The following is a 16,886-nucleotide window of genomic DNA, read 5'->3' as shown; positions in this document are numbered from 1 at the left end:
CCAGAGCCTCACAAAGCCTTGCATAGTCTAGCTAAGGTGGGCTACTTATACCCGTTGGCGGTTAAGTCTTGCTGAGTATTAGAATACTCAGCCTTGCTGTTGGAACCCTTTTTCAGGTATGAGTTTTGAGGATCAGATCGCTAGCTTGACCTATCCTTGCTCGTTGCCTCCTAGATGGTCTGTAGAATGGGATACGTCTTCGGCCGGCAATGACTATGACGAGTGATACCATGCTTGGGCTAGCTTGGTATACTTTTGCGACGTGTTGTAGTCATCGTGTTTCATCTTCCGCTGTTTAGACTCTGAACTTATAATCATAACTTGTATAACTGTTTTATTTAAGTTGGCTTTGTAATAATGTTTTTAACTGGTATGTAATTGTTATTATGCCTGAGTTGTAAAATTGTGGTTGTAATATCTCTGAACTCGCCTTCGTGTGGGGTATGCTTGTTCGATCCGTGAATCGGTGGTTGTATCGGGACAGTTACCCGACTAGACCAAAAATTGTTCCGTTTGAAGCGCGTTTAAGCTAATGTTGCCTTTATGGTGATGGTTTACGCACTTGAGCCGGGATAATTTAGGCGGTTCTGCCACAGTTACCGTCACCTGGGGGCCAGACACACACATGCTCTATATGCTCCAGAGTTAGAATTGTCATAAGGAGGGCAGAATTCCGCACTGGTTTGATCGTCATTGATTCCTCAGAGATAGATGTGATTTTGGGCATGGAGACCCTTACCAGATGGGGAGTCCGTATTGATTGTGCTCAGCGGATAGTTCACTTGTCAGCATCCGATGGCCAAGAGGTGGCAATCAGTGCTACAGAGCCTTCTAGTTTTCTTCATCAGATGGAGACTAGACCCACGCATGGTATTCGCGTGGTGTCTGAATTCTCGGATGTCTTTCCGGAGGACTTGCCAGAAGAAGGAAGAGGAGTCGATGAAGACATATCCGGACCTCTTTGCTAGCCAGCTCAGAATCTCGGGACAAGATTCCTGTAAGGGGGTAGGATTTGTAACACCCTAAGTTAAATTTCAATGTTTAATAATAAAATTAATTGGCTTTATTTAATTTTCTAGGATTTAATTTGCTTAGTCTTGCATTTAATTCAATTTTGTTCTATAAGTAATTAAAATTTATCATAGGTTTAATTTTTGTTGTTGCATCATGCTGGAGCATTGTTTTATTTGTTGAGTGCTTGTGTGAATTCAAATTTAAATTTGGATTCATTTGCCTTGAGTTTGAATTAGGATTAGATTTAGAAATGCAAAAGAAATTAGAAAAGGAATCCAAACCCAACAAGCCAACCAGACCCAGCCCGAGAACCCCAACAGCCCACACTTCCCTTCCTTCCCCAAGCCCACTCGCGAGCGGCCCACCTCCTCCCCTTTGGCTCAACCCGGCCGACCCAACTCGCCACCCCCGCTCCTCTCCCCGCGGCCCAAGTCCCCACTCGGCCCATCAGGACCCCGCCGGCCCCGCTCGCCAGCCAGCGCAATGCGCACGCGCCCCCGGCCCATCCCCGCGCCTGACCCCAGCCAGCGCCCACCCGCTCGTCGCCTTTCCCCCTCGCTGCCACGCCGGGCCCACAGGTCAGGGTCACCTTCTTCCCCGCGTCCTCTGCTCCGCACAACGCCCGCTCCGCAATCACCGGCGCAGCGGCCGGGGATTGCCTTCCTCATCCGCCCCACGATCCCCGGCGCCTGGCCTTTATTTGGCCCCCGCTACCCCTCTACGCCCTCATCTCGCCACCCCACATCCGCCGCCAGCTCATCGGCGTCACGTCCCTGCGCCGCGCCGCTCGGCCTCGCAGTGCCTCTGCGCCGGCGCAGAACCGCCGCTCCACCACCTTCCAGCCCACCAGAGCCGCTGTAGAAGGATCCTTGCGCGTCCAGGAGTCGAACCCGGGGGTCCCGATGCTCGGAGCTCCATCGCAGCGCCTTCTCCCCGAACTCCGTTCGAACTCCGTCCGTGTGCCTCCACCCGAGCTCGCCGCCGGCTCGTCTGCGTCGCGCCCCCACCCGGACCAAACCACGGTGAGCACCCGCAACTCTCCCTGGTCCTTTTGGCACTAGATCTCGTAGTCCGAAGCCTTGGCGCCCTTAAAGCACCGCTCGCCGTCGTTTCCCACCGCCGCAGAGCCGCCGTCGCCGACGCGCATGCCATCCCGAGCTCCGGTTCCCCGATTTTAGCGCTCAGGTGGATCACGCGTGGTTCATAGATGCTCCCAGGCCAAGCCCCGCTCGAAGTGCCCCCCGGACGGCCGATTTTGGCCAGCTCCGGTGAAGCGCCGCCACGGGATGGCTCACCGGCGACTGAGCACCGCCGCCCCGCGCGCCCCTTTGCCCGTGGCCATCCGATCAAGATCCGGCAGCTAGGATTAGATCGGCCCGAAGTCAAATCATTAGAAAACGGTCAGCGCTGGTACCTTTTGCTAAAGAGACCCTGCCTTTTACTGGATTCAACCCGCGGTCCTATATAGTGTAAAAATATTTACACTGAGGCCCAGATTTTAACGCGTAGCCCCCTGAGTTTCTTTAAAATAGTACCCGCAGTCCAGGCTTGAAATTTTTGCGGGTTAGACCCTGAAGCTTTAGTTTAATTACATGTTAGTCCCTCTGTTTCTGCAAAAAAGCCCCTGGAACCCTGTTTTTCTTACAAATAGGTCCCTGGAACTTGTTTTTAGCCTAGAAAATGCGTTTTAGCTCCGTTTTAAGCGTTCTTTATGTCCACGCGATCGTTGTAACGCGTAGAATAGTTCTAGAGTAGTTTTGTGTGCTGTTTTCATGTATTGTTGTACTGTTTCTTAGTTTTTATTAGTGTTTGCTTGTATGTTTATTATTGTGCATTGTTTTGGCCATGTGTTCGTGAGTAGACGTTGATCCATCCGAGGAGCCCCAGTACCAGTACCAGTACCAAGAGCAGCCGTCTTCCGAGCACTTTGAACAGCAGCAGGAGCAGTACGAGGAAGGCAAGTATAACATGAACAACCTATCATCTTTAAATACATCTTTCATACTGCATTTAATACTGTAAGCCTATAAGGACTGTTCTAGCCACTTTATATCCTTTATATATCCTTCGGGTTGCATTTTGGTTAGTTGTGCTAGGTTGCTGCGTTATAACACACTCTGGTCCTTTTTAATTAAATTGATTAATGGTTTACTTGAACTTAATTCTGAGAGTGGCCCTCTGTGTGGATGAGTGGCTCACGTCTCGTTAAAATTGGCTTTTGTTAGAAACATGGTTTAGGGGGCCAGCACGGTGCTTAGTGCTTGGTTGGCCACTCTCCATAAGGACCGGTTCATAGAGTGACAACCTGGGACAACAGCGCTACCACAAGGCTAGAATGGGATAGACTTGGCTTACTAATTAGGTCTTTTTGGTTTGGAGTAACTTACCTGCGGGGCAAGAGTAGTAAGCTTCAATGGTCCCTGCTCCTCCGGCTTGGTCTGTGCTTGGATTGCGCTCCTGTGCTTGTACCCCCGGAGGTGGGCCCCATCGTCGCTGACCTAACTCTCGCGGTTACGCCTTACCAACGAGATTCTTTGTAACGGCCTCGTAGTGAGTCGCTAGTCATCTCACCTAAGGAAGTGTGATGAACCTCTAGCGTAGCTCACGACTTGTGGGTAAAGATGTGCAACCTCTGCAGAGTGTAAAACTGGTATACTAGCCGTGCTCACGGTTATGAGCGGCCCAGATCCTCCTTTTGATTAGTGGGGTTGTCTCCTTCCGACGAGGGAGGTGCCTCTCGGGGTTTACCTTGGTGGCTTGGTTTCGGGTTGGTTCTCAGTAGTAACATGTTTAATCTTGATTAATTACTATGTAACTGGGTTAATGGTAATTCATCAACTCGTAGTAAATAGCTTTAATAAAATTTTGCCAAGACTTAAAAGCTAATGCAGTCAGTCAGCCAGCCTAGAGCCTCATAGTTTGTGTTATACTTGTTGAGTACAAGTTGTGTACTCACTCTTGCCTCTTCTCTACTTTTTCCTCTTGGATACGCTACTGCTGCTCAGTTCCTGCCGACACGAGGGAGTTCGTCTAGCGCTACCAGGACTACGAGGACTTCTAGGCGTTCGTCTCCCTGTCGACGTCCCTGTGGCGCCCTGCTTCAGCTTCGGAGAGTTTTTATCGTATTTGTACTTCGCTTCCGCTGTATCAGACATTTTGTCATTATTGTAATAAAAAACATTCGTATTTCGATTTATTATGTCTTATTCGTGATATGTGCTGTGATATACTGTTCATTCTGTTGTATATACGTGTGACTTGATCCTGGCACGTATATGATTGCTCGGTTTATGTTATTTTATAAACCGGGTGTTACAGAGTGGTATCAGAGCCGTATCGACTGTAGGACGAAGCCTAGATAGAACTGGTCGAGTTTTAGGACTTCTTCTCTCTAATCCTTGTCTGCTGAAACTATTTTACTATTATACCCCTTGAATTCTATGACTTTTACCCTTCTTGCCTTGATTTCTCTCTCTAAAGAATAGTTTTCGTAGATTTTGGCCTAAATCAGTCATCTGACCACCATGAGTATTAGCTAGGTGACCCTTTTATAATAAATACGATAGCACGATCCGCGACGCGTTGTGTTAGTCGAGTCGTATGTTAAACTCGGCTAAGTCGTGAAAATTGTCTGCTTGTTATTATCCTACATGTTTGATTTGGATTTTTGAATGATTGCATAGCTTAGTAGTTTAAATTTGTTAAAAAAATCAGTCTTAAGTCAAAGTTAATCAAATAATAAAATGAGTTAGATCGTTGGGGGTAAAACCGACCACTCCATCCTCTCTAACCTTATCCTGCCTTGGGTTTCTTCTGTCTTACTTGTTGAGAAGAAGGATAGTGCGAAGAGGATGTGATATCCAGGGATTCACCGACAAGGACGTCACCGACGAGGACGTCGGTTTCTGTAAGGGGGTAGGGATGTGACACCCCGGCCTACAAATAGTACAAGAGAAGTTGGGAATCTCTCCGATGAAACAGAAGAATTATGCTCTAGTTCCTTTTTCCCAGATTTATGTGACATTTATCTGGAGTTATCAGCAATAATGCCTGAGCAGTGTTATCTAAATAGGATAGAACCTTAAATAATGGAGTTTTTCTCTCTTCCTTGACCTTACCCATCTGTGTTTTCTTTTGCCCCAGCTCAGATGTCGGCAGAACAAAAAGACCTTGGAGACAGTGCAATGGGTGATGGTGAGAAAACTTGCCAGTGTTGCCAATTCTATGGTGTTCCTTGTCATCAAGTTCGTGCAACTGAAGATGAAGCTACAACTAGGAGGAACCAGATGTTGTTCTCCAGTACAAAGAGAAAGAGGTCTCATCAAGAGCAGCTAGCAGAGGATTTCCTTTTCCTCGACGGTCCATCGGTCGATGAGCTACAGACCATCCAGAAGAGAAAGGACCCTGAGTGCTCTGCAGATACACAGGTCAAGAACCAAGCGCTCTATGATTATATTGACGGGTTGACTATCACTATGAATGTGATTCAGCCACACGGTCACAAGGAGTCCAAAGAGCAAGCAGCAGAAATAATGCAAGATGTGATGATAAGTTCACAAGGAGGACAACCAAGTAACGCCATTCACCACCACCGCATGTGCTACAAATGCGGGCAAAAAGGTCATTATGCCAAAAGTTGTCCAGCACCTCAGGCTCCACTGGCAGGCAGGACAGCAGGGGCGCCCAGCCCAACCTAGGCCACCACGACAGGGGAAGGTGAACCACGTGACGGCCAAGTCAGCTGCTGAGGCTCCTAATGTGGTTATTGGTACGTTCATGGTCAACTCTCATCCAGCTACGATGCTTTTCGATACCGGTGCTACTCATTCTTTCATTTCCAAGTCATTTGCCGAGCAGCATCGTATTCCAGTTTCATGTCTGAGGTCAGCTATGGTAGTTACTGTAACACCCCGGGTGTCTGCACAGTAATTAAATAGGTGTCTGCACAATAATTATGTATGTTTACTATGCATCATGTGTTTGATTTGCTTAAAAAGGATCTTTTTGTAATTAAGAAAGGTTATATGTGTAATTATGATTTTATGCAAGGTCCTTTCTGCAGTTGTGTTGAATAGGTTGTGTAATTATAGCTTTAGTGGAGGGTGTTTTTGCAAAATTTCAATGCATTTAATGCATGGCAGCCATTTTTGCTTTTGAGTCTAGTGTTGAAGTGAATTTGCTTTGAAAAAGACAAATTTCCTAGAATTCAAAATCTCTTCAATGATTTTAATTTTAGCTCTTGAATCTTTGGTCAAATAAATTTTTGCACAACATCAAAGTTGTAGATCTTGAAAAGTTGAACAACTTTCATGTTGGGCACTTTTTCATTTGAGCTTTAGTTTAAAAGTTATTGCTTGTTTACAGAGAGGTCCCTGGAATTTTTGGTAATTACAAATCGGCCCTTATGACCATCTCCCACATCCCTGCTCTGCTTCTCGCCGCCGACGCCACCGACAGCGCCGCCGCCGACGCCTTCCCGGCCATTCCGGCCATTACTCCGCCGTGCGCTGGCGCCCACGCGTCGCGGACGACCACCTCCCCCTCCTGTTGCGTCGCGCTGGCCCTCTTCTTCCCTTGCCATGCGCCCCGCCGCTTCCAGAACCACCCCGACGGCCGCCACCGCGACGCCGCCGTGGAGCGCTCCCTGCAGAGCCCGCCGCTCTCTTCTAGCGAGCGCCCGCGCACTACAAGAGTCCCAGAACTCGATTTCGCGCGTCCCTTCGCTCTCTCATCGCTCCCACGCCGCAGAACGCCGCCGCCGCCCTGCTTGAACCCCGGCGAGCTCCACCCCGCCGCGGAGCCGCCAACCCAGACCCGCTCCACCCCTACAGCCCCCACATTTAGCACCGCCTCGACCTCGCGCAGCTCCCAGGCCTTTTCCCCTCGCCCAAACCTCACCGGAGCCACCCCGCCGCCGTGCTCCGAGCCCGCAAGCCGCCACTCGCCGTCGACACCCCACCTCCGACCGCCCTAGCCTCGATTCCAAGCACCCGGAGGTGCGCCTTGAACCCGTGAGGCTCACGCACCCCTCCACCCTCGCCGCCGGTGAGCCCCTCGCCGGGAAATCGCCGGTCAAACCCGCGCTCCCCCTCTGACCCGACCCGAGGACCCCGAGTTGGAATTTGAAAAACCCCAGGGGGCTATCTGCGTTGTCAGTGACTCAGGGAGAATAGTGCTATAGAGGCTTGTTTGTATTAGTTTGCTGTGATATTTGAAATTCAATATCAATTCGTAGAAAATTCGTAAAATAGCAAATCTTGATGTTTTGGAATCCTCTTGAAGAGCTCTATGCAGTAGAACCATAATATGTTAGGATTTAGTTGCAAGTTTTTGCTGTAGATTTTGATTTGTGTTACTAGGTATATAAATACTTGTTCTTTAATCTTTTTCTTATCTGATGCTTGAAAGCTTGTATTGATCTGATATTTTTTTTGGTAGTTGAATCATGTTACACTTAGTTTTGCTATAAAAATTTCATGATCAGTTCTTTGTTATAGTTACTTATTTGATTTAATCCTTGTTTAGTAGACTTTAATTATGATAAATAGTTTCTGTTCTTAGTAATTCATGAATTTATTTCTGCATGTTCTTCTGGAGTAGGTTAGCTTGTCCAGGAAGTTTGAGCCTTAGTTCATGACTAGAACAGGAGTTAAAATTGAATCTTGCTAAACTGATGTCTGTTTTGTTTAATTTCTCAGAATTAATTCCGTGTAGATAAAATCATGAAAAATTGGCTTTTGTTAGAAACATGGTTTAGGGGGCCAGCACGGTGCTTAGTGCTTGGTTGGCTACTCTCCATAAGGACCGGTTCATAGAGCGACAACCTGGGACAACAGCGCTACCACAAGGCTAGAATGGGATAGACTTGGCTTACTAATTAGGTCTTTTTGGTTTGGAGTAACTTACCTGCGGGGCAAGAGTAGTAAGCTTCAATGGTCCCTGCTCCTCCGGCTTGGTCTGTGCTTGGATTGCGCTCCTGTGCTTGTACCCCCGGAGGTGGGAACCATCGTCGCTGACCTAACTCTCGCGGTTACGCCTTACCAACGAGATTCTTTGTAACGGCCTCGTAGTGAGTCGCTAGTCATCTCACCTAAGGAAGTGTGATGAACCTCTAGCGTAGCTCACGACTTGTGGGTAAAGATGTGCAACCTCTGCAGAGTGTAAAACTGGTATACTAGCCGTGCTCACGGTTATGAGCGGCCTAGATCCTCCTTTTGATTAGTGGGGTTGTCTCCTTCCGACGAGGGAGGTGCCTCTCGGGGTTTACCTTGGTGGCTTGGTTTCGGGTTGGTTCTCAGTAGTAACATGTTTAATCTTGATTAATTACTATGTAACTGGGTTAATGGTAATTCATCAACTCGTAGTAAATAGCTTTAATAAAATTTTGCCAAGACTTAAAAGCTAATGCAGTCAGTCAGCCAGCCTAGAGCCTCATAGTTTGTGTTATACTTGTTGAGTACAAGTTGTGTACTCACTCTTGCCTCTTCTCTACTTTTTCCTCTTGGATACGCTACTGCTGCTTAGTTCCTGCCGACACGAGGGAGTTCGTCCAGCGCTACCAGGACTACGAGGACTTCTAGGCGTTCGTCTCCCAGTCGACGTCCCTGTGGCGCCCTGCTTCAGCTTCGGAGGGTTTTTATCGTATTTGTACTTCGCTTCCGCTGTATCAGACATTTTGTCATTATTGTAATAAATAACATTTGTATTTCGATTTATTATGTCTTATTCGTGATATGTGCTGTGATATATTGTTCATTCTGTGTATACGTGTGACTTGATCCTGGCACGTATATGATTGCTCGGTTTATGTTCTTTTATAAACCGGGTGTTACAAAAATAGATTTGAGTGGTGTTTGAAATAGAAAAAGGAAAGGAAAGAAGAAAACCAGAAAAGAACCCAGCCCAATAGAAAACCCAAACCCGACCCACAAGCTCAGACCAGTCCGGCCCACCTCTTTCTCCGCGGCCTGCTCCCCTCTCTTTTCTCGCAGCCCAGTGCTCCGCTTCAGGCCCGTTTTTCCTCCCGCACGCGGCCCGTTCACCGCGCTGAGCCCTAGCAAATGGCTCAGCCTGCGCATGTGCTGTTCGGCTGACAGGCATGGCCCACCTGTCGGCGCCAGTTCATCCCGCCGCGCGCGTCGCCCGCTTTCCTAGTATCGCTGACCGCCCTGGCCCGCCTGTCGGCACATTCTTCCTTCTCCTTCCTTTCATCCTCCCTACGCCGAGCTCCATCCTCCGCTCCGCCTGCTCTCGCGCTACTCCGTGGGCCACGCCGACCCCGCAGGGCCTACCGGCGAGCCTCACCCGAGCGTCTCCCCTTCTAGAAGCAACGCCACCGAGCCCGGGATCACGCCGAGCCGTTGTGCGCGATCCACTTTCTCGGCGCGGATCACGGCCGCGATTGTCGTAGCCTTCCCCAGCGCGCATGCACGTCCAGGATCCCCGCCCGGCCTTTATTTTGGCACCTGCAGACCCCTGTGCCCGCACCTGCCATCTTCACCCCGCCCAGAACCCTAGCGCACCGCCCCGCTTTGCCCCGCCCAGCGCCACTCTCTCTGCGCCGCCATGAGCACACCGCTCCGCTGCCCTTTAGCTCGTGCCAACCCTTGCAAGATCTTCGCCGTAGCCCCAGGGAGCTCCCCAAGCTCTTTGCCCCGGAGCCCAGCCCCTGCCTCGCCGGAATTGCGCCTGGACCGCTCGACGGTGAGCTCTCTGCGCCGTCGCGATTCCTCGCCACCGACGCGGTTCAGGCCACCCTGACCCCCGTAGCACCTCCGCAGGAGCTCCACGAGTTGAACCGTGGAATCCAGACGCTTGGAGGACCTCTGCAGCAACCCATCCCCGAGCTCCGCCGCACACGCTGCCGCCGGACCTCGACGTCGACGCCCCTGCACAGCCACGCAGCTCGAGTTCGAGCCTCGGTGAGCACCGTTTGGACCCCCTGTCTCGTTCGCGCTAGCTAATGTCGCCCGTGGCGCATCCTGGGTGCCCGGACATTGCACGCAAGCGCCTCGCCGCCGCAGCTCCACCGTGGTGGATGCCCTGCAGTGCTGCGCTACCCCGCACAACCCCTGCATAGGCTTGCCCGTGCCTTGCGCAAGCTCCGCGACTCTTTTCACACACATCTCGGCCCTAGAACGTCCTGAACTCCGCACACCGATGAGCGTCACCACCCAGTGCCGCTCCTCACCGTGGCGAGCTCTGTCCGAGCCTGGAAAACCCCGTCCTAGGTGCACAGGTGGTTTACCCATGTTGTGCTGATCGTCCCCGGCCAAACCCCCGGTGGATTTGAGCCCGGGAACACCCGAAACACCAAACTCCGACGAGCTGTCGAGCAGCGACGCCGCGGTGATTGACCTCCGGTGTGTTCCGCTGCCGCCCCGCGCGCCCGCTTGATCCTGACAACCCGATCTTGAATCAACGTGCAGGATTAGATCAGCGTACCCCTTCGTCCTGAGCCACCGGATCGTGATCCAACGGATCAGATCCGCACGTACCGCTTCAGCCAGGAACTTTTGCTAAAGAGCCCCTGGACTTTTCGGGAATTAACCCGCAGTCTACTGCAGTTCAAAAGTAATTCCAGATCAACCCAGTTTTTAACGTTTAAGCCCTTGAGCTTTTTAAAAATAGAACCCGCAGTCCACCAGGCCGCCGCCCCTGACTTTTTATGTTCTATCCCCTGTGTCTATACGTTAATTATGTTTTAGTCCCTGGTTTTTGCTCAGAAGCCCCTATAACCTTAGTTTTCTCGCAGTTTAGTCCTTAAACCTTGTTTTAGCCCTAGATTTCGCGTTCTAGCTCCGTTTTAGGTGTTCTTTATGTCCACGCGATCATTGTAACGCGTAGAATAGTTTTAGCCTAGTTTTGTTTGCTGTTTTTTTGTAATGATGTACCATTTCTTAGAGTTTGCTTTTGTTTGCAAGTATGTGTATATGCTGGACTTGTTTTGGCGGTGCGATCGTGAGTAGACGTTGAGCAGTCGGAGGAGTACTAGGAGTCACCTTCTGCGGGACACTTCGAGCAGCAGGAACAGTTTGAGGAAGGCAAGTATAACATGAACCACCTATCACTTTTAAATACAATTTCATACTGCATTTTAATACTGTATGCCTATAAGGACTTTCCTAGCCACTTTATATCCTTTATATATATCCCTTGGGTTGCATTTTGGTTAGTTGTGCTAGGTGCCGTGCTATAACACACTTGGTCCTTTTTAATTAATTTGTTAATGGTCTTATGCAACTTAATTCTGAGCGTTACCCTCTGTGCTCTGTACTTGAGTGGTTTACGTCTCCTTAAAACATGTTTTTTCTAGAAACTTGGTTTAGGGGGCTCGCATTGTGTTTTGTGCTAGCTACTTTCCAAAAGGACCGTATGTCATTAGAGCGACAACCTGGGACAACCGCGCAACCACAAGACTGGAATGGGATGGTCTTGGCTTACTAATTAGGTCTTTTTGGTTTGGAGTAACTTACCTGCGGGGCAAGGGTGGTAAGCTTCAATGGTCCCTGCTCCTCCGGCTTGGTCTGTGCTACGTGCTTGTACCCCCGTGAGGTTGGCCCCATCGTCGCTGATCCAACCCTTCGCGGTTATGCCTTACCAACGAGATTCTTTGTAACGGCCTCGTAGTGTGTTTGCTAGTCATCTCACCTAAGGAAATGTGATGAACAACTAGTGTAACTCACGACTTGTGGGTAAAGATGTGCAACCTCTGCAGAGTGTAAAACTGGTATACTAGCCATGCTCACGGTCATGAGCGGCCCAGATCCTCCTTTTGATTAGTGGGGTTATCTCCTTCTGATTAAGGTAGTTCCCCGAGTGGTTTGGTTTGGTTTGGTTCTCAGTAGTTCATAATTAATTTTGATTAATTTCTATGTAACTGGGTTTATGGTAAATCATCCACTTGTAGTAATTAGCTTTAATAAAATTTTGCCAAGATTAAAATCTAATGTAGTTGAGTCAGCCAACCTTAGAGCCCCATAGTTTGTGTTATACTTGTTGAGTACAAGTTGTGTACTCACTCTTGCCTACTCTACTCTTTTCCTCTTGTTCTCTTTGGGAATACCCTACTGCTGCTCAGTTCTCGGCGCTGCGGAGGAGTTCACCCAGAGTTACCAGGAGTACGAGGACTTCTAGGCAGTCGTCTCCCGGTCGACGTCCCTGTGGTGCCCAGCTTCCGAGTTTCGTACTTATTTTACGCTTCCGCATACTCTGTATTAGACATTTGTCATTTATATAATAAATAACATTCATACTCGCTTTTTTATATCTTTTTACGTGGTATGTGCTATGATATACTGTTCATTCAGTTGTATATACATGTGACTCGATCCTGGCACGTATATGATTGCTCGGTTTATGTCCTTTTATAAACCGGTTGTTACAATGTGACACCCCGGCCTACAGATAGTACGGGAGAATTTGAAGATTTCTCAGACGAGGTAGAAGAGTTATGCATATCTGAGTTGAAGAAGTGCTTGAGAGTGCCAGAAGAACAAGCACCGTTGAAAGGATTGGATGTGCAACAAGATCTGACCTATACCGAGCATCCGGTGAAGATACTGGAGACATCAGAGAGAGTTACACGGAACCGGAAGATCAAGGCGTGCAGAATGCAATGGGGTGACCACACCGAGGAGATGAGCTGACGAAGACCTATCCAGATCCCTTTTGCTAGCCAGCCCTCAGAATCTCGAGACGATATTCCTGTAAGGGGGTAGGAGTTGTAACACCCTAATTTAAATTTTAGTATTTAATAACAAATTTAATTGGCTTTATTTAATTTTCTAAGGTTTATATGCTTAGTCTTGCATTTCATTTAATTTTTCTTTCACAAGTAATAAAATTTTTCTAGGTTTAAACTTGTTTGTGCATACATGCTGGTGCATAAGTTTTATTTGGTTGAGTGCATAGGAGTTTGAATTCAAATGTTATTTGAATTCAATTAGATTTGAGTTAGTTTGAAAAAGAAAAGGAAATAGAAAAGTGAAAGAAATAGAAAACCAAACCAGCCCAGCTGGCCCGTTTTGGCCCAGCTCCCAGCCCGCGCCCTCTTCCTTTTTCCTTCTACTGGGGCCCGACCCCGGCCCGTTGGCCGTGCAGCCCAGCGCGCGCCCCTCCTCCCCTCCCGACCCAGCTCTTGCTCACGGTCCAGCTCCAACGCCGGCCCGCTTCCCACGACCCGAGCGCAGCCGCTCCCGTGACAGCCCAGCTCGCCCTCTCGCCCGCGCGCTGCCCTGACAAACTAGGCCCGCGTGTCAGCGCCCGCTCCCGCGACAGAGCGCTCGCCCGCGTCGCCCCCCAGTCGCTGCCACCGCTGGCCCACTCGTCAGCGTCTTTCCCCCACCTTCCTTTCTTCTTCCCCACGCCGACCGGCCTCTGCCCGCTCATTCCGCAGCGCCGCGCAGCCTCGCTACCCGTGGACCGCCCTGACCCCGCAGGCCCACCGGTCAGCTGCCCCGCGCCCTCGCCCTTCAAGAAGCTCCCCACCGAGCCTGGATCACGCGGACGCCGGTGCACGATCTGCTTTCCCTGCGCGGTAACAACCCGCCGCGATCCTCGCCGGGATCACGCACGGGCACGCACGCCCAAATCCCTGGACATCCCCTTTAAACGCATGCCGGCCCTTCCCTGTGCCTTATCCTTGCCTACGCAGCCGCCAATAACCCTAGCCGCCACACCCCACCACAGCCCCGCCTCGCCGAGGCCCTGCTCCACCGTGGACTGGCCGCCCCGCTGCAGCTCCACCCCTGCAAGTCCCCGCATTAGCTCCGCCTCGATGCCCATAAGCACACTGAGTCCTTTGCCCTCGACTCCGACCCGCGTAGCGTCGGAATTGCACAGGAGAACCGCGTAGGTGAGCTCACTGCGCTGCCGTGATTTCTCGCCGCCGGCATGGTTCAGGCCGCCCTAACCCCCAGCTTCCCTCCACAGGTCCCGCACGGACTTCCTCGACGGATCAGCAGGCACGGAGCACCCCTGCAACGACCCGTCCGCGTGTGCAGCATCGATCCCCGCCGCCAGACCTTGCCGTCTTAGCGTTTGCCTTTGTTTGCATGTATGTGTATGTGCTGGACCTTGTTTTGGCGTTGCGATCGTGAGTAGACGTTGATCCTTTGGAGGAGTACCAGTACCCGGAGCAGCCACCGTCTTCAGAGCTGTTTGAGTAGCAGGAGAACTTTGAGGAAGGCAAGTATAACATGAACATTCCTATCACTTTTAAATACAATTTCATACTGCATTTTAATACTGTATGCCTATAAGGATCATACTAGCCACTTTATTACCTTATATATGTACCTTGGGTTGTATTTTGGTTAGTTGTGCTAGGTGCCGCGCTATAACACACTTGGTCCTTTTTAATTAATTTGATTAACGGTATATGCAACTTAATTCTGAGAGTGGCCCTCTGTGTTCTGTGCTTGAGTGGCTCACGTCTCGTTAAAATTGTTTTTTCTAGAAACATGGTTTAGGGGGCTAGCACAGTGCTTAGTGCTTGGTTGGCCACTCTCCCTAAGGACCGGTTCATAGAGCGACAACCTGGGACAACAGCCCTACCACATGACTGGAATGGGACGGTCTTGGCTTACTAATTAGGTCTTTTTGATTTGGAGTAACTTACCTGCGGGGCAAGGGTGGTAAGCTTCTATGGCCCTCGTACTGAGTGGCCTCGTCTGTGCTTTGTGTCTTGACGCCCACTAGACCTGCTCCATCGTCGCCGATCCAACCCTCGCGGTTACTCCTTACCAACGAGATTCTTTGTAACGGCCTCGTAGTGTGCTTGCTAGCCATCTCACCTAAGGAAGTATGATGAACAACTAGCGTAGCTCACGACTTGTGGGTAAAGATGTGCAACCCCTGCAGAGTGTAAAACTGGTATACTAGCCGTGCTCACGGTTATGAGCGGCCCAGATCCTCCTTTTCATTAGTGGGGTTATCTTCCTTTGATTAGGGGGGTTCCCCAGGTGGTTTGGTTTGGTTTGGTTCTCAGTAGTTCATAATTAATTTTGATTAATTTCTATGTAACTGGGTTTATGGTAATTCATCCACTTGTAGTAATTAGCTTTAATAAAATTTTGCCAAGATTAAAAGCTAATGCAGTTGAGTCAGCCAACCTTAGAGCCTCATAGTTTGTGTTCTATTTGTTGAGTACAAGTTGTGAACTCACTCTTGCCTACTCTACTCTTTTCCTCTCTTCCTCTTTGGGAATACCCTACTGCTGCTCAGTTCCCGACAACGCGGAGGAGTTCACCCAGAGCTACCAGGAGTACAAGGACTTCTAGGCGGTCGTCTCACAGTCGACGTCCCTGTGGCGCCTAGATTCAGAGTTTCGTACTGTTTTATGCTTCCGCATATTTGTAACAGACATTATGTCATTTATGTAATAAATAACATTCATACTCGCTTTAATATGTTTTTTTACGTGATATGTGCTGTGATATACTGTTCATTCTGTTGTATATATGTGTGACTTGATCCTGGCACGTATATGATTACTCGGTTTATGTCCTTTTGTAAACCGGGTGTTACAACAAAGGATGTTGACAATAAAAAATATCATATTCTCGGCGAGGAGCTTAGTAGCTTTAAACAACTTCCAAATGAAAATGCTCTTGACATGTACTCACGATGAAATATTCTTATCAATGAAATTAATGCCTTAGGTCTCAATCAAGTTGAGGATTGGGAGATTAACCGGAAGATCCTCCGAAGCCTTCGCAAGCCCGACTACGACATCATCAACTCACTCTTGCAAAAAGAAGTCTTGGTCAAGCTTACACCCAACCAAGTCATCAATCAAATCATTGCCCATGAGTATAGTATGGGAATGACAAAGAAGGAGCAAGAGTCCACCTCTTCTTCAAGCCGCAAAAGTCTTGCCGCCAAGCATTCATGCAAATATCAACTAAGGCGACAAGACTCATCAAGCTCAAGTGAAGAAGAAGAAGAGGATGAGAGTGATGATGAATCAAGTTCAAGCGATGAAGAATATCCAAGGGCCGTGCTATACCATCACCGCAAGATTGCCGAGCATGTACATGAGCTCTTTGAGCTTGGGTACAAAACCCTCATTAGAGGAAGTGCGGTTGGAATGGAGAAGATGGTGAAGAAAAAGAACAAATCAAGATCTCAAGCTCTCTCCGCCATCTACAAGCCCAAGAAAAGTGGTGAAAGCTCAAGTCACAAGAAAAATTCCAAGAGCTCCACCACCCATCTCCCTCGGAGATGATCACCACCTCCCATGTGTCTCATGGTACAAGGTAATAACGATGTAAGTGATGACTCCTCCTCCAATGATGAATCCGATGTTGAAACTGATGAAATTAGTGAGATGATGAAACTTCTTCATAATCAACAAGAACATCTCACTAAACAAAATAAAGAAATCAAAGCTCTCAAGGCTAAAGAAAAACTCCATGCTTCATTTGTCTCAAGATATGAGAACTTGCTAAACAAATTCAATTTGTTAGACAATGAGCATAAAGAACTTAAAATAAAATATGAGAGTTTTGAATCTAAAAGTGAATCATTATCGGATAAATCATTTCCTTGCAATATTCCTTGTGCTATTCCCATTGTTAAGGTCGATGCGTCGACCTCTTGTGATCTAACCCCTTGCAATGAGGATGTGATTGTAGAGACATGTGATGATCTCATTGCAAAGGAAAATGATGAGCTCAAACAAGAGGTAGAAAGGCTAATGGCGGACTTGAGGCGGCTCAAAGGAAAGTACACTCAAGAGCAAGCCCAACCTTCTCAAGATAACCCCCTCACGGGCGTGAAGAAGCTTGAGAAGGGAGAAACTGTGACTTGCTTCAAGTGTTGCAAAGAAGGCCACAAGTCCTACCAATGCAAGGAGAAAGAGGGCAAAG

The sequence above is a fragment of the Panicum virgatum genome, chromosome 4N (genome assembly GCF_016808335.1).
Source record: "Panicum virgatum strain AP13 chromosome 4N, P.virgatum_v5, whole genome shotgun sequence".
Classification (NCBI taxonomy): domain Eukaryota; kingdom Viridiplantae; phylum Streptophyta; class Magnoliopsida; order Poales; family Poaceae; genus Panicum; species Panicum virgatum.
Note: the sequence above shows the minus strand (reverse complement) of the source record.